Genomic DNA, 26,004 nt, shown 5'->3' with positions numbered 1-26,004 from the left:
ACTGTAAGTTAATATTGCCTTTCTCCTCTCCTTGTGTCTTTTAAATAGTTTACTCGAAAACAGTGTCCTTTTAGTATGGACAAAGGAAGACAATATTATGCTTTTGTAACTTGGGATTTAATTGGCTCCGAATATTATTCATTCTCGGGTATCTGCTTTCTCGACGTAAGCCTCAGTTGCCCTTAGTTCCTAGCACCCCAAAAGCAGGGTCCCGATGAGGGACAGAATGGACCCAGGGCAAGCTGTGAGCCACCCTGGCATCAATTTGGGCCAGGACAAAACACCACAATTCTTAATTATAAGTTAAGAGCTTGATCATGGACAAATGCTGTCATTATCCAAAAGCAACGATGAGACTAGGACCCTGTTAGGGATAGGAAAGACTAATCTGGCCTGAGCATTGTAGTTTGAGATCGAGATGACCCCAGGAGAGCAATTCTATAAGTTTAATGTATGTCTTACTGTGTTCATACAAAATGATTAATATTATGAATGCTTGTATGTTAGCTGGACAAGGAGAGGAGAAACACACCCATGGGATTCTGCCCTTGGGTGGGTCGTCTTGTTGAAGGAGAGTCTGTTCTAGAAGCAGCAACCACTGAGGGTTTTAACCCTATTGATTGTGACTACAGCTATGTGTAAGCTCCAACCCCTCATGCTGGGGGTTATAATGAGACTGTAAGAGGGGGCTTGGGGGGAGAAGCAGAGAGAGAGACAGGAGTGTATAGAGAGGCGATTGGAATAAACGGCAATTGAGACCAACCAGCCTGGCCCTCATTCTTTCCTTTGCATCCTCATCGCCATCAACCTCCCCAGGGTGGGAGAAGAGCCATGAGTCTACTGAACGTGGGTGGTGGGAAAGATAGAGTGCTGCTGCCCTGTGACCCCCTTTTTTGTGTTTACACAGGCATAATTTGTAAAATGTTCAGGAAATTTCATAAAATATTTCAAGATATAAAACTCAGGACTTTTTCCAGTGATCTGACTCTCATGTCAAGTATATATGTGTATGCATGTACATATGTATATGCATATGCATATATATTTGACATATATATCTTCAAACCCATGAACAGAAAATACACACACATATGGAGCTATATCAACCTTAAAGGCCTTGGTATAGGAAAGAAAGAGAGGTAAAACATAAAGCACCCTACTAGGGTTGGAAAGACAGTACAATGGGTAGGGGGTGCTTGTTTTGCATACAGCCAGCCAGGGTTCAATCCTCAGCATTCCATATAAACACCCAAGTACCACCAGGAGTAATTCCTGAATGAAGAACTAGGATGAATCCCTTGATTTCACCAGATATGGCCCAAAACATAAAAACAAGACACACAACTTATTGGAAGAAACATTTTCACACTATACTACAGATAAGCACTAATATCAAAGATCTATACAGCACTCACAAAACTCAAGAACAATACTCCAATGACCCCATCAATAAACAGAAAAAGAACATAAACAGAAACTTTGCCAAAGAAGACATATAGGCTTTTCGGTATTTGAAAAAATCATAACTTGTTATTAGGAAAATGCAAATAAAAATCGCTGGGAATGATGTATATTGAAAAGTCTGTATATACCAGCAGTTACTATGGATGTGTATAAAATTAACTGTCATACTTTGTTGGTGGGAATATAATTTGGTTCATCCCCAACAGAAAGCAATATGAAGATTTCTCAAAAAATAAGGAATAGACTGCACATATAATAAAATTGGAATGATAAAGAGAGATTAACATGGCCCCTGTTCAAGGATTACATTCAAATATTTTATGAATATCATAGAGACAGAACACTGCAAGCAGCAAGATTAAAGAAGAAAATCACATACAAAGGAGCATACCTTAGTTTTACAGCAGACTTATCAGACTAAACCCTCCAGGCCCAAAGACAGTGGTGGGATATAGTAAAAAAAATGCAATAAATTGAATGCCTTGCCAAGAATACTTTTTCCAGCTAGACTCTCATTCATATCTGAAGGAACGATACACTATTCATGGATAAACAACAGCTCAGGAACTCTATAGATCCAAAGCCAACTTTAAAAAGAAAAATTGAAGTGGCTGCTATAAGACAAGACAAATCCCACAAACAGCAAACTTTTATAAAAAGATGGCACAAAATCCATGATGATAATCTCTCTCAACGTCAAAGGACTAAATGCACCAATTAAGAGACACAGAGTGAAAAAATGGATTTCAAAACTGAATTCATCATTCTGCTGCGTAAAAGAAACATATTTGAACAGTCGGAGCAAACACAGACTCAAAATCAAAGTCTGAAAAGCAATTCTTCAAACAAACAATTCTTTTACAAATGCTGGGATGACCATACTAGTATCTGACAACATAGATTTCAGGCTGAAAAAGATGAGAATGGACAGCAAAGACCATTTCTTAATAATCAAGGGACATGTACATTTGTAAGAAATTATACTCCTAAACATATACACACCCTATGAGAGAAAAGAAAAATACTTTAAACAACTGCTAATAGACTTCAAGGAGGACATTGGTAGCAAAACAATAATAGTTGGAGACTTCAACACAACCTTGTCACCTCTTGATAGAACAAGGAGACTAAAACTCAGCAAGGCAATACTGGCTTTGAAGGAAGAAATGGAAGGGAGAGTACTAGTAGACATATACAGGGCTTTTCATTCCCCAAAAGCAAAATACACTTTTTTCTCCAGTGCACATGGAATGTTTTCCAAGATAGCCCACATGCTGGTCAAAAAACATACGTCCTCAATAAAATCAAGAAAACAGAAAATTTTCAACTATCTTTTCAGACCACAATGCACTGAAAATAGAAAAAATAAAGAATCACATACACAGTAATGGAGAATCAAACCTGGGAATTAAACAGCTCACTGCTGAACAAGCAGTGGTTTAGAGAGAAAATCAAAGAAGATATCAGAAGATTCTTGAAAGCAAAGGATAATGAGGACATGAGCCACCAGAAATTGTGAGACAAAATTACAGCTGTGTTAAGAAAAGAGTTTATACCTCTGCAAGCATTTATCAGGAAGGAAGAAGGGGACCACACCAAACTCTGTTATTGCATTTTTTTACATTTTTATTGAATCACTGTGAGAAAGACCATTACAAAGCTGTTCATGATTAGATTTCGGTCATATATATTCCAACATACATCCCTTCACCAGTGTACGTTTCACAGCACCAGTGTCCCCAGGTTCCCTCCCATCACCCCCACGCTCCACCTCCTGCCTGTCTCTATGGCAGGTGTTTTTCTTCTCTCTCTCACTCCTTTTGGACAGTTTTGTTTGCAATATTGACACTGAAAGTTTATCAATAATGTCCCTTTACCTACTTTTAATGCTTGTCCAGCGTGATCATTCCCTGCTATTATTGTCATACTGGCATCTTCTCTATCTTACCTACTCTTAGCCCCACACACACACTTGTGATTAGTTCCAACCATTGACCAGTCCTCCTAGCCCCTGTTTTCCCTGGCCATAGATATTAGTCTTCTACAATATATTATTTTATATGCTACAGATGATTGCAATTATTCTGTTTCTGTCCACTCATTTTGACTCATTTCACTCAGCATGATATTCTCCACGTCTATTCATTTATAGAGAAATTGCATGACTTCATTTTTCCTAACAGCTGCATAGTATTCTATTGTATAGATGTGCCATCGTTTCTTTACAGTTTAACATTGTTACTCACTTTTGAGTTTGTCAAGCATATTCCTGTCTCCATCTTGGTGTTTCTTCATTTGTTTGCTATTTGTTTCACATCCCCCTTAACTGAGCTATAGCACAGCGGGTAGGGCGTTTGCTTTGCATGCGGCCAACCCAGGTTCGATTCCTCTGTCCCTCTTGGAGAGCCTGGCAAGCTACTGAGAATATCTTGCTGCATGGCAGAGCCTCGCAAGCTACCCGTGGCGTATTCAATATGCCAAAAAGTAACAACAAGTCTCACAATGGAGATGTTACTGGTTCCCGCTCAAGCAAATCGATGAACAACGGGACGACAGTGCTATAGTGCCCCATAACTTAAACTCCTTAAAAAGGAAGAATAGAGCTCCCATATGACTCAGTAATACTTTATATCAACACCTATAATGCACACCTGTATTTGTTGTATTGCATAGTACATTTGCCAAAATATGGGAACTACTCAAATGTCCAACTTTGGATAAATGGAACAAGAAGCTGTGGTATGGAGCTGACAAACGTCTCCAAGAGTTTGGAGTACTTGCAAATGAATCTCAGGTTAAGTCCCCTGCACCACACTGCCCCTCAAACACTATTGGGAGAAACCTTGGGGCTTCTAGATGTGATGAGTAGCTGCCAGAAGCTCCCAAATTCAAGAAGAAAAAGATCTTGTTTTCAGAAGATGGTGGTGGCAGCAGAGCTGGACCAGGCAACTGAGGATGAGAAGGGTGAGAAAGAAGAGGAAGAGAAGTTGATTCTCATAGAATTATTGATTTGGATTTTCTTTCAAACTGTGAAAATAAATGTAAGATTCTGGTGAGTCTTATATTTGAAAATGAGTGCAGAAATCATGATGCCCAAAAGTAGAGAGAGAGGAAGATGGAAGGTGCCTGCCACAGAGACAGAAGGTGAGAAGAATGGATACTGGGGACATTGGTGATAGAAAATGTGCGCCTCTGGAAGGATAGGTGTTCTATTATTGTATGACTGAAACTCAATAATTAAAGCTTTGTAATTGTATCTCACGGTGACTCAATAAAAATAAATGAAATAAAATTATATAAAAAGGCTTAAAGATTTTGTGGTGAGATACTACAATCTTCACTAACTTTCTTCTAAATAAACATTTTGATCATCCTTTGGCAGGTTATTCATAACAAGCAATGTAATATAACTTAATGAGGGCCTTCTATAGGGGCAGGCTCAAGGGTGGTTGGGAAAATTGGAAATAATGGTGGTGGGAAAGTGAAATGATGGTGGGATTAGTGTTGGAATAATTAATATCTGTAACTAAATTAATGACTTGATAAAGTTATTTTTACAAAAGAAGCTGTGATATACACACACGATGGAATACTATGTAGCTGTATTAAAGGAAAAACATGCAATTTCCACTACATGATGGAACTATAGTGAAGTGAATCAGAAGGAAGGGCATAGATACACAATGATCTCTCTAATACGTGGGATTTTAGGATACAGAATAAGAGAGCAACAAATTGTCATAGGCAACAGAACTGGGGAATTGATTCACAGATCTGAGCTTAGGTGGTGGAATATTGAATGGAAGAATTCAGTAAGACCTTACTGTAGGGGAGTCGGAACTCTGGTGACAGGGGTAGTGTTGAATGATATATGCATGAAATCATCATTAACAGTATTGTAAATCATAGTTCTACAATAAAGACTTTTAAAAAGTAACCTCTTTGAAATCTACAGATTTCTCAAATAAAACTCAAAATATAGAAAGGATTGAAATGATATACTAAACTCTAACCAAATTAGGCACTCAAAAAACAATATTCTGACTTGACAGGTTATCATTCAAGTTTGAAGGAACAACACAATACATCACTTACAAATAGCAGCCAAAAGGTTCATGGGCACTAAACCTTGCTAAAATTAACATTTAAGTGACTTTTATAGAATTTAAATGAAAGTCCATAAAAACCTAAAGAGTCCCATTACCACCAAGTGGAGACAGTAATCCAAACATCCCAAAGAAAAATCCCGAGGTCAGATGGGTTCACATATGAGAGTTTGCAAATCTTCAAAGAAGACCAACTAACAATCCTTCTCAAACTTTTCAGTAAGGGGAGGAGATAGGAAGCCACTCAAACACTTTCTAAGACTTAAATCACTTTCGTACAGACAAATGGCATGATCATTGCTAGTAAAGAAAATTTCAGACCAACATTCCTGATTATCATACATGAAATGATCCTAAATAAAGTTTTGCTAACCTTAATACAATAATATATATTCCATATTATACAACATGAGTGAGTGTGATTTTTCACAGGGGTGTGCATGAGTAATAACCATGCAGGATATAGAATCCTTGGTTGGAAGTTCTTTCCATTCAATACTTTGAATATATTATGAGACTCTTAGGACTTATTTCTGGAATAGGGTACTTATTTCTATCTTGGTGCTTTTAGGAGTCTTAAATAAATAAATAAATAAATAAATAAACTGACTCTACACTGGTCCAGGGTTCACAGATATTTGCATCTAGAAAAACTACATTTATAGCATTGTTATATGATTTATTATTATTCCATTGAAACAGTCTTATAAGAAATTTAGTCAGTGAAGATTCAATAAATAAAGGGTATTCTATTACTTCAATAAAAATATTTTTCCAAGATATAGTTGTATGGAATAAAATGTCTAGGTTTTTAAACCAATTATATAATTCACATACTAATGTGATAGATTTTGTCATTATTGTATGACACTGGATTTGACACATTACTAAAAGTGTCTTTAAAATTAAAGTGTATGTCAGAATTGTATAATACAGTTCTATCTAATAAAAGTTTGTGTACATTTTATTAATTTAAATATATATCATTCTAATATATAAATAAAATATAACAATATCATAGAGAAAGGAAAATAACTCAGAATTTAATACCAGTTTTACTTTCAAAATCTTACTTATTGAATTTTGAACATAACAATTGTCAATTAATTAAGACTCAGGAAAATGTGAACCCAAAGAATTGTCACACTGACAGTGGGGCCAAGTTGGCTAGACAACAACAACTTGCATTTTTTTGTTCTAACTTTCTTATTCACAAATCTATACCCAAACATGAATCAATAGATATGGAAACTGAAGAAAAAGCTTGATGAACAAATCTTCTAAAGTGGGAAAAATTACAGCACCCATACACATTGTAGATAGAGTGGCACGCTCACCAAAGAAAGAAACCTCAACATGGGACAACAGAAGGTAATATAAAGATATTTTAAAGCTCCTCATTTACCCTGGAAAGTAGGTGGAGTTGTGCCAAGCATGTTGCAGCACAAAATCACAACCTTATACTTCTAAAGCAAATGTAAGGGAAAAAACCCACAGAGTTTAAACAGATGTTAGAGTTAAAATGTCAGTAGTATAGCAATTTACCAATTTATATGCTATTCTATTAAGTCCCAGAACTACAATATGAATGAATGGGATTATAAAAAAATTACTAGTCATAACAAAGATGCTGTTATATATGAAGTCATTTAATAATTTGATAAAATAATCAATCATGTTTTATTTTAAATTTGGTATATAAATATTATAAACATGGTGAGTGAAATGAGTCAGAAGGAAAGGTATAGACATAGAATTATTGGTCTCAATTGTTGAATACATATTAAAAAATATATAGTATGAGACCAATACCCAAGGACAGTAGAAACAAGGGCTAGGAAGTCTGGTCCATGTTGGAAACCAACGTCATAGTCTGAGAGAGAAGGCAGTTGAGATAGAGAAAGGACCACCATGACAAGGATAGTTGGAAAGGATCCCTTTGAATAAGATCTGCATGATGAAAACAAGTAAAGGAACAAACATGAAAACCTCTCAGTACCTGTATTTCAAACCATAATGCCCCAAAGAGGAGTGAGAGAAACAGAGAAAGACAGAGACAGAGAAAGAAGGAAAGTGCCTTCCATAGAAACAGACTTGGGTGCAGATAGTGGAAGGGAAACTGGGGGCACCAGTGGTGGGAAATGTACACTGGTGGAGGGATGGGTGTTGGAACATTGTATGACTGAAATGCGACCATATCAGCTTTGTAACTCTGTCTCACAGTGACTCAAAAAATTTTAAATATTCTGATCAAACTATATTAATTTAGTTTTATTCTACCAACAAATATTTAAAGAATGATATCTGGGGGATAATTAAATCATAATGAGAAAACACTACTCTCCCTAGAATATCTGGAGTGAAACAATAGACAATAAAGTTTTTAAGAAGCTGAAGAAATCAAAACACTCGTATGATGCTCCTGGTGAAAATTCCAAATTTGTTCAACCATAAATTTTTCAAACAGATAGAGTTGCCATATATTCCAATGTTTATTCTTAAATATACATTAGAGAGGAAAGAGAGTAGCACAGTGGGCAGTGTATTTTACTTTCACATGGTGCTTAAAAAGATATAAACTGCTAATAAACTTTACAGCATAGATAAATTTGGAAAACAGTATGCCAAATGGGAGTAATTTCTCAGGATAAAATACATATTACATTGTTGCACTAATGTAAAATAGTCAAATAATCTAATCAAATCCATAGAAACTAAAAGTACTTTTAGTGTATACACAGGGCTTGGGGTAAGCTGAAGATTAAGGGATAATGATAATTGTTAATAATGGATTATCTTGTGAAAGTTATAACATACTCTACAAATACATAAGCGCAGTGATTGTACATACATAGGTAAAATGCTTAATATATATAACCTTAAGAGTGATTATTATACAATTATTATTATATAAGGGTGCTCTTTTTTTTTGTTTTGGGGCCCCATATCTGGTGGTAGTCAGGGTTTACTCCTGGCGTTTCACTCAGGGATCACTTCTGGAGAGGTTCAACGTGCCATGTATGGTACCAGGGATTAAACCCGTGTTCAATGCATGCAAGGCAAACACCCTGTTCATGGTACTATCTCTCAGCCTATAAAATTATTTTTAATAAAAAAATGAAAGAATCAAAGATCTATTTTTTTGCAAAAATATTTTTATTTCATTTATCTGAGTAATATGAGGTTAGGAAAATAATTCTAGGAAAAGAAGGCAATTTAGTTTGGAACACTGAATGTGAAGATATTTGCAACCACTAAATTTGCTGTCAATTTATCTTCAGCTGTAATCATTTACATATCACAGAATTTGATCTTTGTTAGCTATCTTGCACATGGACCTATAAATATACCTTTCTTTTGTAAGTCGAGACTTCATTTCATTGCCCTGAAAATAAAATTTGTTCTTCTAAATATTCCTTGAGAGTGATAGAACAGCACACTGTAGCACTGTTGTCCCGTTGTTCATCGATTTGCTCGAGCGGGCACCAGTAAAGTCTCCATTGTGAGACTTGTTACTGTTTTTGGCATATCGAATACACCATGGGTAGCTTGTCAGGCTCTGGCATGCAGGCTGGTTACTCTCAGTAGCTTGCTGGGCTCTCCGAAAGGGATGGAGGAATTGAACCCGGGTCAGCAGCATGCAAGGCAAACGCCCTACTCGCTGTGCTATCACTCCAGTCCACAACAGCACAAGAACAGTCCAGAACAGCACAAGAAAGTAAAATTTTCTCAACAATATCTGGGTATATTTTTTACATATTTTGTGCCAATGTCTGCAATCATAGTACTTAAGCTATCTTCACTTTCATTTATACAAATTAACTTTTAGTTTTTGCTAACTTTTGGCAACATGTTATGCATTTACTACTAAAACACAATAATTTAATACGAGCCCATAGGGACATTTTTGTTAGTTGTTTGCATAAACATTCTTTCAGCAAATGCTTAATTAAAAATAACAGCAGAATAAGAACTGGTGAAAATAAAAATGGTGATTGAAGATGCATACTATAAATCTCTTCCCATAATAATAAGTATTTACATATTTGTCAAATGAAATATACACATTTAATATAAATATAGCTGTAATATAAATAAAAATTTAAAATATATTCACTACTAAACTGTTATTTGAGATTATCAATTAAAATAAAGGATGATTTACACATGAAAATTAAAGCTATATAAATGCTTCATACTAAGCAGTATTTATCTTAAACAATTTTTTTGGTTTTGTTTGTTTTGGGATCACACCCAGTGCTCTACTGTGCTAAGGCTTAAGTACTGGCTTTTCACTCAGAGATCACTTTTGACTGATGGCCTCAGGGAACCACATATCTGATATATTTTCTTTGTGTCCCCAAACTATTTCTTTTTACATAAGTAAAACAAGTTTATTCTGGAAATAAATGAAGGGGAAAATAGCAACATACTAAATGTGGGTATGTAGAATGTGGGCATCTCCAGAGAAGAGAGAACAAAATACACGTCCTAAACAGGTTATGAGTACCCAACAGTAAGAAAGTACAGATCCAAAGAGGAGATGCAAGTAAATGTTTCCTAAGGTAAAAGAAATTACATTTGCTTGGTAGATACAGGCAAACAACCTTTAAATGTTCTCTAACTGTTTATAATTTTTTACATATCAATGACAATCATAATAAAATATACTGTCAAAAGGATTAACTCAAAGATCTATACAAATAAAATACATTAGGGACACATAATATCCAAACCTACAAATAAAATTACTAATTTATCAAACTCATAATTGTAGTCTCTTTAGGCTTCAAAAGACAGGTAGTATTAAATTTCTTTAAAGAGATATAGACCCTTGGGACTTTAATTACCCTCTCATTTTAAATGTATATTTGATCAATCTAAATATAGAAATTTATAACGAGCATAGTTTCTATTCTTAAAAGTATGCAAAATTTATCTGGTAATGATTATATGTGCTTAACCCTTTTTTACTTTGGTCATGTAATTTTTTCATTAATTAGGTCTAGCAACCTCATAAATAGGTCAACATATTAGGTCCAAATACATGTATAATTAATTAGAAATAATATATCTAGAAAAGGCATAAAATTAATTAAAAATAAGAACAGAAAAAAAGATAAGTTGAATAGAGGGAGTGGTTCAAGGCAAGAAACTCACTAGCAATGAATTGGACACAGAGTCCTGCCTGAGTTCCAGCAGAAAAGATTCCAATCAGCCACCCTTTCCGGAGAAGAACACCACCATAGAATTATAAATGTCAGTGACAGTAGCAGAGAAGAAATGAATCAGGTGGAGTGAAAAGAAACACTCTGTTGCTTGTACTCTGACTATCAAATAATAGACAAGTTACAATTTCTGAGGTACTGAGAAAAAGATTGGGGTTACCCTGAGCACTGATGCTTCCCAGATACCCAGTTCTCTTTCACACCCATTGAATGCAGATGTAAGTAATTGATAATTGGAAACATGGGCCAGGATCAGTACTGGTGAAAGCTTCTCCTGCCACTGGAATAATGTCTGAGTGGTAATCTTTACTGAGGAAAAACTCTCCCATCTGAGGTCAATAGCAGAGTAAGCTTGCAACTGACTGAGCCTTGCTTAGTCAAATCAACACATTCAGTTCAGCCCATCACACTATCATATTCTAGAAAGTGGGGCATACCTACAATATAATTTTCAGCTAGCACTGGACCAAGTCAGTTTCATGGACATTCAATTTCAAATGGCAAGTCCAATAATGGTGTCTATAGCTACCTGTTAAGTCTGGGTAAACACAACACAAACACACAGACAGACATACACACACACTTGTTCAAACAGAAGGGAAATGAGGGAATTCCAGTTTTTGGTGGTCCCAAATGTTACTGAGGGATTCCCGATATAAGGGTATGTGCAATCTGAAGCACAGCTTTCCCCAAGGTTGAATGAATCTGGCAGTTAAAAACTATCCTTGAACATGTGCAAGACCAAATTCCTTAGATACTATGTTCCAAGTCCATTGAAACTGGTGAAATTTTGCACATGACTGCCATAAGTTTATTACACCTGGCATGCCAATAAACCTGTTCAAACTTGGCATAAACCGATCACAGGTTAATAATCACTGTATACCCTGTGTCAACTTTCAGACCTAATTAAATATCCCATTAGGATAAATAGAACACATATGAATTGATCTGGAAATAGCAAAATCTCACTCAAATTGTGTGTAAATCCTATCAAAACAGTCAAAATGCATACCATAAAGTGCTAGCCAGACTTTGGTAAACTTTGGCTTATCAGTTGCAGCCAAAAGCTGAAAAACAATTTCCACAAAGATCAACTTACTGGCCAGCTGTGTTTTGGTAAGTGAAACTGGAATTCTGAGTTAGAACCCAGGTCAAATAGACATTGACTCTTTATAAAATGCCACACACCAGAACTCAGGCCTGCTAGAACTTAGCATTATAGCTGCTTCAATACATTTTTAACTAAAAATCTCTGGACATACTCCAGATCTATACAAACTCAGAATCACAGGAACTAATTTTATTTTATAAATCCCTGATTACTTCTCAGGACAGCTCATACATGGATCTTCACCCATAGTCCTAGCATGATGAAGAAACAAGCATACATAATAAAGAAACAGAGAAAGTTAACCATATGTCTGGAGGGAAACAAACTCCCATGAAAGTCTCTAAATACATCAGAATTTTTGAAATTCACCAAGAAAAGCTTCCATTAAACAATATTATGAAGAAAATATTAATAAAAAGTAGCCTCAATGAGCTCAGAAAAAGTATGAGAATATTTAAAACCCTAATATAAATAAATAATTAATAATTAATACATTAATAATAATCAATAGATGAACTGAAAATAATTGTGATTCTCTAAGACACAATGTAAAATGGAGAAAATCATAGCAGAGTTAGATGAAATTGTTGAAAATGATGGATAGGGCTAAAGAGATAATCCAGGTATGAGGCATTTGCCTTGCATGCTGCTAAGATACCTGGTTTCAACCATAGCCAACACATGTGGTCTTCAAAACCCTGGTATGAGTGATCCCTGAGCACAGAGCCAGAAATAAGACCACCCCAAAGAAAACTCTTGCTAAATAATAAGAAAATTGAAAGCTGCTGCTGAATGTTTGAAAGAGGGCCAAAAATGTCAAGCAGACTATGATAGGGGATCTGGGCACACTGAATGAGCAATGAAAACAACAGTCTGCAGATTAACCCACAGCTTTTTGACTCTACACCAACACAAGACCTGGACAAGAGGTTGATCCAGATCCAGAATGCATTGGATTTACAGATAGTTAATAGGAGCAGAACATGCAGCGGCAACTACAGACATGAAAGTGACCCGTCAGCACTCCAGGGTGAGGCAGTGGGCAACATATCATAGGCATTGGTAGATAAAGATAATATACTACCCCAAATCACATTTCAGAATAGGACTCTACTTGGTTTCAAAAGAAGTTGATTTGAGAATAAAAGGAAGGCTGGTATTGGTATGCCAGGCAGCAGATCCAAAGACTGAAACAAAAGGTCCTGGATGAGACACTAGGAAGTCGGAATGTGCAAGGATTCAGTGCTTATTCGTACTGCAATTGCAGCAGCAACCAGATAAAGCAAAGACACAACAGCATAGGCTGCTGATGGAACTGATTCATGTGAACCTCAGAGTCCTACAGCTGTAAAAAACAAGACATCCATCCCCCAGCCTTCATTTAGAGTAAATAAAATAAAGAATCAGAAAAGTGCACCCCATATGATCCCCCAAACCAAGATTAAGCCTTGAGCATCTCTGGGTAGAAAGAAATCAAGAAGACTTCACAACACAAATGATTTGTATGTGTGATTTGTAGTTGTCGGCAACTACACCACCTTTGCTTCGCTGGTGATATCGTTCTAATAACACCAAACATTGGCCAAGTGGCACAAATGCTGGCCGACTTCGACCATGAGTGTGGAAAGGTCAGACTGGAGCTGAATATCACTAAGACAATGTTCATGAAAAATGAACTAATCCCTGACATTCCATTTGCTCTCAATGGAACGAACATCTCCGAATGCAGCAGCTATGTGTACCTGGGTCGAGAAATCAACATGAGGAACGACTTGGCACCAGAACTGCGCAGGAGGAAGAGAGCATCATGGAATGCCTTCAAGAGCATCAAAGAAGTCGTTAAGAGGACAAAACCTCTGGCTCCAGGCACATCTTTTCGACTCCACCGTTCTTCCTGCACTAACATACGCCTCAGAGACCTGGGTCCTATGAAAACAGGATGAGAACGAATGCTATTCGGGTATCCTAAAGAGGAATTGAAAGAGCTATTCTTGGAGTATCATGTTTCGCTCAAGTGAAAGAAGGAATCCGGAGTTCCAACGTCCGTCGAAGACCAAGAATCAGGGACACTGTCTTGTTTGCCAAGGTGTCGAAAATCAGATGGGCCGGACACGTAATGCGATTTAGAGATGACTGCTAGACTAGAGCAGCTACCCACTGGATTCCACAGGAGGGAGGTCCACCTATGAGATGGTCAGACTTCTTCGTCAAAACCCTGAACAAATGGTTTGAAGCTCTTTATGTTCCTGGAGTGAGCAGATACCATTGGGCTATACTAGCACGCGACAGGGACAAATAGAGATATTACTGGCACCCGCAAGAGCAAATTGAAGATCAACGGGATGACAAGTAATACAAGTGATACAAGTGATGTGTGATTTGTAGACATATGTAATACACAAAAGATATATTAACCTACCATTACATTCATGTCAATATATTTTCATTATATAAAAGATACGCTGCTGAGTAATAACCCTAATAACTTTTATTTGCCAAATATGGTAAACATGACTAAATTTTAAAAGTGCACACAAAGACATAATTTCACATTTTTTTCTGATAGGATATGGCTTTTCACATATTATTTACACTGGGCAAAAGTGACATTTAATATAGAAGTCAATATTTAAAAGACTCATATTTTATTAAAAATATTTCTTATTAAAACACACTATTTACATAGTCATTAATAATTGAGTAGTAATAATAATTGAGTAGAAGAAATAGCATTTCTTCTAAGGCAAGTGGCAAGGAAAAGGAAATCCACTCTATACTTAGTAGTAAAGAGTGCTAGAAGTCTACTCGGCGCTTAGTAAAGTGTGTTTTCAAAATTTTGATTGTTTTTTTTTTGTTTGTTTTTTCTGATCATTTTTTATTTATTTATTTATTTTTAATAAATTTATTTATTTTTAATTAATGAATCACCATGAGGGTACAGTTACGGATTTATACACATCTGTGCTTATGCTTCCCCCATACAAAGTTCGGGAACCCATCCAACGTAGGATTACTGCTATTTATTCAGCCATTGACCGAGCTGATTGAATTGGTCATGAACTCCACATTATTTTCAAAAAATTTTTTGACTAAATATCTGTGAGACATACCATTACACAATTATTCACAATTGGGTTTCAGTCATACAATGATACAGCACCCATCCTTTCACCAGTGTACATTTCCCACCACCAATGTCCCCTGTTTCCAGACCACAACCACCCAACATCCTAAAGCCCACTCCCAGCCTCCTTCTATGGGAGGCACTTTCCTTGCTCTGCTCTCTCTCCTTTTCCCTTTTGTGCACTATGGTTTGCAATACAGGTGCTAAAAGGTCATGGTGTTTGTTCAGGGCATTCGGTATTTTTAATGGGATGGTAAGGCTGAAGTAGCTTTTTAACTGCGTGGCAGCTTTGGAATGTGGATGTGACTGCGAAGGCTTCTGGAAGTACAAGGAGGTGGGAGGAGGTAGCCCATCCCAACCCTGAGAAAGAATGGGGATTTCAATCACAAAACCCGCATACCCAAATTTTCAGCATATTGTATCTTGGTGAGATCCATCCTAAGATGGTGGAGTCAGAATGGCGGTATGGCGGCAATTTTGGATTGTGGAAGCAAGCGGCTGCTGGGAGCTCTATTAGGACAGGCTCCAGGCCAACCTGCCCCCCTTCGATTTACTCCGGCTGTTCGGTCCTGTGCAGGTCTGAGTTTAAATGCAATTTTTGATCTCTTTCGAGATTAATTTGTGGGTCTCTGAATTAAGGCTGGTAAATGAGCTTGTATAGCTAAAACGGAGGTAGTTTGTGGGCGTGTCTCCCACATACTTAACTTTTGGCCATTTAACTTGTTGGTAAACTTGGTCCCATCAATCAAGCTTTCAGATTGCCTCAGTTGCTAATCTTTCTGTATCTTGTAAAAGCATCTACCAACTAATTAAAGTGTTTGCAAATTCACTAAAAACTTAACCTGAATCTACCTGGATATTTGTGCAAATCTAGTAGCAATATTATTTGCAATAGAATTAATAATATTATTTGCAATAATATTAATGACATATTTTCTCCCAGATATCTTGACATGATTAGTGTGTAATATTGTATATGTATATATGTATATATGTATAGAATATTGTATATTGTAAGTGTATGTGATTATGTGATGCTTATATATATTATGAAAGATTGCTGCAATGAGGTTAATATACCTCCACTATTTGCAAACTTAACAGTGTTTCTGTGTGTTACGAACATTTAAATTCTAGTCTCTTACTAGCTTTCAAATCTATAGTATAATATTTAGTACAATTAAAGCTAGTCACCCTGGTATACATTAGAGCCTTCTAAAAATTTTATTGGAAGAATCTTGAACCAATATGTTCACTTCCATCTCTATACAATCCCTGGCAACTACTTTTTTTCTTGTTTTTATGAATTCAGATTTCTTAGACTCAACACATAAATTAAATGTAACAGTGCTTGTGTTTTCTATCTAATCTATTTTACTTCCTATCATGTTCTTAAGGTCCACCAAGGCAACAGGATTGCTGACTCCATATTAATAAATAACATACATTATACACATAAAAATTAAAGAATAACTTGAATGAATAAATGATGTATATGTTATAAAGAAGTTGTACAATATATACATATGCTAATATATGCTACATTTTCTTTTTCCTTTATTCTTTTAATGGGCACCTTTGTTTATTTCATGTCTTGCATTTTGAATAATTCCGCAGTAAATGTAGAAGTACAGATACTGGTACAAGATCCATATTTAAATTTATTTGGATATATATTCAGAGATGGAATTACTGAGTCATATTGTAGTTATAATTTTGTTTATTAAGTAACCCCCACACTGTTTTTGTATGGTATGTACAGTTTACATATGGGTTCCTTTTTCTTTATATTATCTCCAAACATTTGTTTCTCCTGCCTTTTTGACATTAGTGCTCTAATAGGTGTTAGATAATGTGGTATCGATTTTATTTTTTTATGAATAGTGATCTTAAATATAATTTCACATACCCATTAACAACTTGTAAAGATTTGAAAAAATCTTGAGTGTTTTTTTTTTTTTTTTTTTTTTTGCTTTTTGGGTCACACCCGGCGATGCACAGGGGTCACTCCTGGCTCATGCACTCAGGAATTACCCCTGGCGGTGCTCAGGGGACCATATGGGATGCTGGGATTCGAACCCGGGTCGGCCGTGTGCTAGGCAAACGCCCTACCCGCTGTGCTATCACTCCAGCCCCAAATCTTGAGTGGCTTAATGTAACATTTATAATTGTATTTTTATTTGCTCTTGAGCTGTTTGAGTTCATTATGTATTTTGGATGTCAACCCCATGTCAGATCTATAGAATGCAAATAACACTTTCCCATTATGTAAGTTGACATTTTATAGTATACAGGGTTTCTTTTCCTGTGTAGTTTAAGGTAGGCCAAGTTAGCTATTTTTTTTGGAGGGAGAGTATACTTTTGCTGCCATATAAAATTATTTCCTAATAAGAAGTCAAAGATACTTTCCCACTATTTTCTTATAAGTTTTAGGGTTCTAATTTATTCCACTTCAGGCTGTTACCTGAGTGGTACAAAATAGAGGTTTTATTTCACTGAAATTTTCTGAACCCCATATGTTTCCCTGAGTATAGCCAGGAGTGATCCCTGAGCTTTGAGCCAGGAGGAAGCCCTGAGCAATCATGTGTGGCAAAAAGGTGAAGAAGAACTAAATATATTCTCCAGAATGTTTCTCTATATATAAAATATGAGAAGTTTCTAAATGGGCACTGGTAAAGGTTTGGTGTTTAGAACAATATACACCTGAAACTTAAAATAAATATCTTTGTAACTTAGTAATTAACAGTGATTCATTAAAAATAAATTCTTCAAAAATAAAAAGGAATGGTTAAAATCAGTACTTAAGAGAAAAGGAAAATTATAATTACCACAGCAGCTCCTCCTTACATAAGAAAAACTACATTAGAGAAGGAACAAGTGAAGGAAAATATTTATTCTTTTTTAGCTATTTAAAAAATTGTATAAGCACTCCACAGTGGTGCTGAGTGTTGGTGATTTCCTCATTATATTAGACCCTGAAACTCAGACCTGACAGTTTGATGCTCTAGTTTTCTGATGCAGTGTTATTAGGCCCACCAATTCTGGAGTCCACATGGTCTATCCGTACTTTGGTAATGGACCACCAGGGTTAAACTCAGTGGTGATTGAGGAATATGTAATGCCAAATTCAGGGCCCTACATATACAATGCCTGCACTGTCCTGCATCCATTTAAGCTATGCTTTTAGTCCCTATTTTGCTACTCTTATTGATTTTACATGCAGTGATATATCACTGTCATCCCGTTGTTCATTGATTTGCTCAAGCAGGCGCCACTAACGTCTCCATTTGTCCTTGTCGCATGCTTGTGTAGCCCAATGGCATACTGGGGGCTCTTTCAGGATTAGAGAAATGAGGACCGTCGTTGTTACTGTTTTTGGCATATTGAGTATGCCACGGGTAGCTTTCCAGGCTCTGCCATGCAGGCAGGATAAAGAGATATAAAGAAATGTATGTAAGATATATATAAAGAGACTGAAATAGGTATACAATGGTTTGAGCTGATGGATAAATATTATGAAATAAATGACAGCAAAGATAACATGAAAGAGAAATTAGGAATATTTTGTCATAGGTACCTTTACTACTTGTAAACTACATTGAACTATTTTTTTGTTGAATCACCGTGAATATACAGTTACAAAGCTTTCATAATTGAGTTTCAGTCATACAATGATTGAACACCCATCCCTCCACCAGTGTACATTTTCCACCACCAATGTCCCCAGCATTCCTCCCCCCGCCATCCCACCCCTACACCTACCTCTATGGCAGACAACAATTTCTCTTCTTGTGTTACTCTCCATGTCTATCCATTTATAAGCAAATTTCATGACTTCATTTTTCCTAGCTGCTGTGTAGTAGAAACTCTACTAAAAGTTTCTTTATTCAATCTTCTGTACTCAGGTACTCGGGTTGTTTCCAGATTCTAGCTATTGTGAATAGTGCTGCCATGAACAAAAAGTTCAGACAACATTTCTCTTGTGTGTTTGGGTCCCCAGTGTATATCCCCATTAGTGCTATTTCTGGGTCAAATGGGAGTTCAATTTCTGGTGTTTTGAGGAATGTCCATATTGTTTTCCAAAAAGGCTGGACCAGTTGATATTCTAACCAACAATGAAGGAGAGTTCCTTTCTCCCCGCATCTGTGCCAGCACTGGTTGCTCTTGTTCATTTGGATGTGTTCCAGTCTCTGTGGTGTTAGTATTATATCTCATTGCTGTTTTGATTAGTGATGTAGAGCATTTTTTCGTATGCCTTTGGCCATTTTAATTTCTTCATTGAGGTAGCTTCTGTTAATTTCCTCTCCCCATTTTTCATGGGGTTGGAGGTTGTTTTCTTGTAAAGATCTACCTGTGGAATTGACTATATTTTCAAATACTCATTTTATGGTTTTAAGTTTAAGTCTTTAGTAACAGTGACAGTGACAGAAGTTTAAATCTTTAATACATTATAAACTGGTAGAACTGAATAAATAAACATAAAAATATGATGTTATATTTGCAGACCTCAGTATCCCACTATCAGTAACAGAAATTTCCAGCAGAAAGGACATAATTAGATACACAGCTGAACTCAGTATCATGATCTCATTCATCTTTAAATTCTAATTGAATTTAATTGGAACTCAAATTATGCTTCACCGAACAATAGCAAAACTATAAATATCTCTTACACTCACATGGTTTATAGAGTAATCCAAGCAAACAAAATCTATAGATTCAGATTGAAGAGTTAAGATTATAAAAAAGGAGGATTAAAGGTGAAGAAGGTTTCAAGGGAATGTTCTAGGGAGATATTATTATTTTGAAAGTGGTTATAATAATGCCCAAAGGGGGAGAGACAGAGACAGAGAGGGAGAAAGAGAGAGAGAAGAAAAGTGACTGCCATCGAGTCAGGCTGGGAGGTGTTGGGGAAGGGTAGTGGGAGTACTACTGGGGATATTGGTGGTGGGAAATGTACACTGGTGGAGTAATGGGTGTTGGAACATTGCATGACTGAAACCCGATAATGAAAGCTCTGTAACTATGTATCTCACAGTGATTCAGTTGGAAAAAGAAAGTGGTTATAGGTTGCTCATATATATTCTGAAGAGGTATGACATCGTGTCCCTGAATCATACAATCATATAATTTGTTACCTTTTAAAAATAATAAAAACTGGTGGAGACAAGAGCGTTGGAACACTGTATGACTGAAACCTAATAATGAACAGCTTTGTAATTGTCTATCTCACAATGATTCAATTAAAAAAAGAAAAAAGAAATTGGAAAGGAAAAATTATAAAATATAAATGTAAGAAAATACATAAATAACTAAAGATAATATATTCATCTTAATGAATTAAGTTCAATTTATCAAAAATTTTGGAATGCAGCAAAACCATATAACTTTTCTTAGATGGTTTTGCTGTATTCCAAATTTTTTTTCTTAGAAGAAAATTTATAAAATTGTATGCAAATAGAGAAAAAATAAAGTTATGAAATCAGTAAAAAATTTACACATTAGACTAAAACAGGAGATATTAAATACAAAATTAAGCGAAAGAAAGCAATTAAGTAAAATTAGGGTAGAAATCAAATGAACCAGAATGCATTAATAAAATTTGTAATTTAAGCCATGGTACCTAAAGAAAATTAGAGAAGAAAAAAGCAACTAATATCCAAATGAAATTCAGGATGACACTAAACATATATTTAACATCAAATAATAATACAATATATTATGAACAGCTCTATATCCATAAATTTGATATATGTATGTAGTGAGTCACTTCCTTTAAATACAAAATATGGGTCATGTAAACTCATCAATCAGCCTAGGTCTACAATTCGCAACTAAATCTCAGAAGACATGTAAGCCAATGCACTAAAATTCATGGGTACAGGGGTCTTCAAGCTGAAAATTCTGGTTGCCCTTAAGAGGTGGACAGACTAGTCTTGCACTGCTGAAGCCCTGACAGCTGTACCCATGCCCACAGCTGCAGCCTACCAACAGCCCAAACCCACTCCTTCATGACTAATCTTCGTGGAGATATCAAATAGACAAAAAATCCAGATACACCGGTTTTCAAGCTGAAAACTTTGGAGGCTTCTCAATCTGGGGGCAGGCACTCTCCTCCCACCCACTCTATACTTCTGGGAGCCCTGGCAGCCAGACCTACATTCCACAGCCTCCCTGATGAAACTAATCGATCCCAGTTCTACAGACACTGGAGTTCCTGAACACCTCCAACTTCCACAAAACTGACATTTCAGTAGGAGCACACCAAATTAGGTGGGAAAATAACACAGAAGCCAAGTAAGCACTATAAACAAAAAAACAATAACAAAGAAGACTCAACTAGCAAGGAACAGCTTTTTTAAAAACTCAGACAAGTACTTAATGACCTCATAGTGAGATGTAACAATTTTCACTTACTAAAGCATGTTTTTTCATAATTCCATTAGACGTTTAGTTGTAACAAGCAATGCAAAAGAAATTATTTTGTGCATGCAAAGGGGGCTGGCTTGGGAGCTGGTTGGGCCAATGGTGGAAGGAAGGTCATACTTGTGGTGAGACTGGTACTGTAACATTGAATGCCTGTAACAACTGTATTATAAACAACTTCGTAAATCTTAGTGTTTAAATAAAGCTAAACATGAATAACAAAATATTCCAAACACAGACTCAAGGATGCACAATCTTAATGAGTCTACATCTAATAAATTAATTGAATCAATCATTTAATGACTTTAAAAACAGAGAGCACCAGTCATAGATAGGTTGACTGGTGAATTTCTACAAACTTTTAAGGAAATATACTAATTATCATCATCATTATAGAAAACAGAAGCAGGAGTTTCGGCCCCGGTGCCCATGCCTCTGCACAGCCGGTGGATGTGGAACGAGCGGGAACCAGAGACAGCTTTAGGATTTGGGGTTCCAGCAAGTGCTTGCACCCATGTATGGAGACTGTGAACTAAGCTTTTGCTACATGCTGTTTCAGGAAGGGAAATGATTCATTTTCCAACTTATATCTCCGCGGACTTAATTACTACAATACAGAAATTGTAAACCGCGGCCGCGCGACATTTTATCTCTTCATTCTCATCAGTGGAAAACTTATTATCAAATATTTCCTTGTCAATAGAGCTGTATTCTTGGGGGATAAATTCCAACAAAAATAGTGAGTCTGTTTTGAAACTCTAACAACAATAGTGAGTTGTGTGTTGAAATCTGGAATGTAATCAAGGTAAAGAGAAAAGGAAGTGAAAATATCACTCATGCACGGGGGGGGCTGGGGGGTGAGGGGTGGGATGTATACTGTTTTGTTTTTGTTTTTGTTTTGTTTTCGTTTTTATTGGTGGTGGAATATGAGCACTGGTGAAGGGATGGGTGTTTGAGCATTGTATAACTGAGATATAAGCCTGAGAACTTTGTAACTTTCCACTTGGTGATTCAATAAAATAAATTTTAAAAAAAAGAAAACAGAAGCAGAGAAATCATACCGTAGCTTATTCAATAAAGCCAAAACCAGGTAAAGACGTTGAAATCAGGTTATACCATAAAGCAATATGTCTGTGAACACAGAAATAAAAGCTCAATAAATATTAACAATTATACACAATGTTGTATTTTAAAACTGTAGGATTCCAGTGAGAATTTGAAAAGGAATGAAAACAATCTGTCACATCAACTGACGAAAGAATAAGTCACATAACTATATCAACTGATATAAGAAAAGACATAACTAGAGCCCTTTTATGATAAATACGCTCAACAAGCTAAGTATAATGGAAAAAATCTTTAATTTAATTGATAAAGTTTATTTTAAAAAGCTATTGTCAGGGACAGAGCTATGATACAGTGGGTAGCTCATTTGCTTTGCACATAGTCACCTGGATTTGACCCCCAGCTTTCACATGGTCGCCTGAGCACTATTAGGAGTAATTCCAGAGTAAAGAACCAGTAATAATCCCTGAGCATCACTGGGTGTAGCCCAAAACCAAACCAGATAAACAAAAGGCTGTTACCATATTTAATAAAAGAAACTATATGCTTCATCACTAATGCCAGAAAGAGGGTAATAATGATTAATATCATAACTCTTATTCATTTTATTACTAGAAATTAGTATTTCATTTCCTCAGTAATGAAGTAATGCTTGAAAAGAAAATTTTGTATATAAAAGGAAGATATTAGTTATGTTTATAAATGTTATGTTTGCTATGCAAATAATCCTAAAGAACTGTTTAAAAATAAAAAGAAGCAACTGAAAATAATTTTAATTGTACCAAGATTCCAGGAAACAGAACCTTTTGTAAAATTACTTACAAAAGTCAACTGCTTTCCTCTATGCTTGAGAATAAAGGCTGCTCAGGGCCAGAGTGACAGTACTGGGGGTAGAGTGTTTGACGTACATACGGTTGACCTGGTTTAGAATCTCTGAATATGGTCCCCCAAGCCTCGCCAGGAGTAACCCCTGAGTGCAGAGCAGGAATAAGCCCTGAGTACCTCTGGATATGGCCCAAAAAACAACAACAAAAAGAGGCTTCTCATCATTTTTTTAAAATAGGTCTGGAGAGATAACATAGTGGTTAGGTGATTTACATGCACACAGCTGTCCCAGTTTGATTTCTGGCATCATATATGGCTTCCAGAGCCCAAAATCTACGAGCTGTGATCTCTGAACACAGAACGAGGAGTAAACCATGAGCACAAACATGTGTGGCTCCAAAAAGAAACCAAAATAATAAAATAAAGCAACTGTATTTGAAGCTAAAAATGAAGCCATTTTACATAATAACTAAAGTACAGATTTTTTTGCTACATTACTGTGTTTCACAAAGTATACAAAAGTCCTCCATAATGAAATTTTAAAAATTATAATTAAAGGAATCAAAGTAAATGAACGGAGAAATTTCCTATTTCTTGAATGTAAAGATTAAATATGGTAAGCTGGCTTTAGTTACTAGGTTAATATACAGATTCACTATAGTACAAAAAATAGGAATTGGAAATATAATATAGGGGTTAAGGCACTTGCACTGCTGGATCACAATTGCATAATCACAAAATCCCGTTAATCAGCGATTTCTTGGGCGGGCTCAGTAACATCTCATTTTGTCCTTTCCCTGAGATCTTAGAAATCTATCTCGACTCGGCCCTCCAAACGATGTTGCACTGGGGGCTCTTCAGGGTCAGGAAAATGAGATCCAGCTTGTTACTAGATTTTTCATATGAATACACCATGGGAAGCTTGCAAGGCTGTCCCATGTGGGCAGGAAACTCTCAGAAGATTGCCAGTTTCTCCCACAGGGAGAAGCAGGCCAAAGATATTGCACGGCCACTTTGCGGCTGCATGCTTCTGAGAGCTTGCTTTTAAGTCTCTCTCTGGATGTTGGCCGTTGACGGGATTACACACACCTGGGTTCCTCTGCCGGTACCTTCATTCATGAGGCCTGTCCGAATGTGTTGAGAGGGGCCTCCAGCATGGCTGTAACTAGATTCTGGTGGTCTTCAGCTGCCAGATACTCTGCTCGGGGTGGGGAGGGAAGCTGGAGCCCATCCCCTCCGAGGGGCCCTGGGGAAGACAGCCAGACGTGCGGGCAAGAGACTCTCTGCACTGCTGGATACGACCCCAAAACTCTCATCCAAAATTCCACTAAGTTATTTGGTGGATATTGAAAAATTGATTGTAAAGTAATTCTGAGGAAAACAACTCAGTATTGTGAACATATTAATGGAAAAAAGGAAGTTAGGACACTGATTCTATTCAACTTAAGAATTATGTTAAAGCTAGTTAAATCAGGACATGTCAAAACTAGCTAAATTAAGACAGAGCTCAGTGGGCTGAAATTGAGGTACATACTTTGCTACAGGGGTCCTATGTTTTATCCCTGGCACCAAACAGCACCTAAACCACTGTTGTGGTGATTTCCAAGTACATAGCCAGGAGTAACCCTGAGCAATACTGGGTGTGGCCCAGCAAAAAAATAGTATAATATTGGCAGAGGTATAATTAGATCAATTTAATAGAATAAAGAGCTCTAAAATGAACCTGAGTCAAATAATCCTTGATTTTAGAAAAGTATAAAGAATTCAACAGATAAAATAGTTCTTTATACAAGTGATGCCAAAAAAGGACACTCTCATACAAACTGAAAGATACTTAACAAGGGACACAAAGACCCAAAGGAAATGTAATGGGTCTATTGGTCCACATACTTGAGCTGGGAGGGTCATGGGATGGTGAGGTTTTGAGGTTCTTGGGAGAGACTTGTTTCATGTGAAAAAATTATAGTTTTATAAGTCAATAATAATAATAATACAGTTAAAAATAACCTTTGAACCTGAGCACAGATTGCACATCTTTTATAAACACTATGTAATAATGGAACATAGACATGAGTGCAAATGCGTTAAATATAAAATCCCTGAAGTTAATTTGGAATGTCTTGAAAATCTTCAATTTAGCAATGATAAAGGTATGATTCTATTAAGAATAAAAATTTTACTTCTATAAATTTAAGTATTCTCTTTAACTTGAATAAAAAAAGAATGGAGATACCATGCTCTCCAATGAAAAATTATATTACCAAGCTATAGTAGTTAAAGCAGTATTATACTGGAGAAGAAATAGACATACAGAGAATCCAGAAACAAACCCACACACAAACTGACAGTTAATTTACAACAAAGGAGCCAATACTAGAGAATGGAGAAAAGAAAATATATTCAACAATCTTTCTAATCTTGATAAAATCGAAAAGTCCTATACAAAGCCATAAAACAGATCAGCATTTCACATGGTACAGAAATATAATTCAAAATAAGTAAAAGACTTAAATTTAAGAACTGACACCATAAAATACATAGTCAGAAACATAGGCAATGCCCTCCTGAGGCTTTGGCGATGCTTTTGGTGACTCAATTCCAACATCCACAGACAAATAAAGAAATTGAACTACATCAAACTAAAAAAAATCC

The 26,004-nt window shown here is 36.2% G+C and overlaps 1 pseudogene; it reads left to right on the top strand.

The window, feature by feature from the left end:
• Nucleotides 1-1,701: 1,701 nt before the first annotated feature.
• Nucleotides 1,702-1,801, top strand: LOC129400563 (U6 spliceosomal RNA; annotated as a pseudogene).
• Nucleotides 1,802-26,004: the final 24,203 nt, after the last annotated feature.

The sequence above is a fragment of the Sorex araneus genome, chromosome X (genome assembly GCF_027595985.1).
Source record: "Sorex araneus isolate mSorAra2 chromosome X, mSorAra2.pri, whole genome shotgun sequence".
NCBI classification, from domain to species: domain Eukaryota; kingdom Metazoa; phylum Chordata; class Mammalia; order Eulipotyphla; family Soricidae; genus Sorex; species Sorex araneus.
This window is presented reverse-complemented; position numbering and strand designations above follow the sequence as displayed.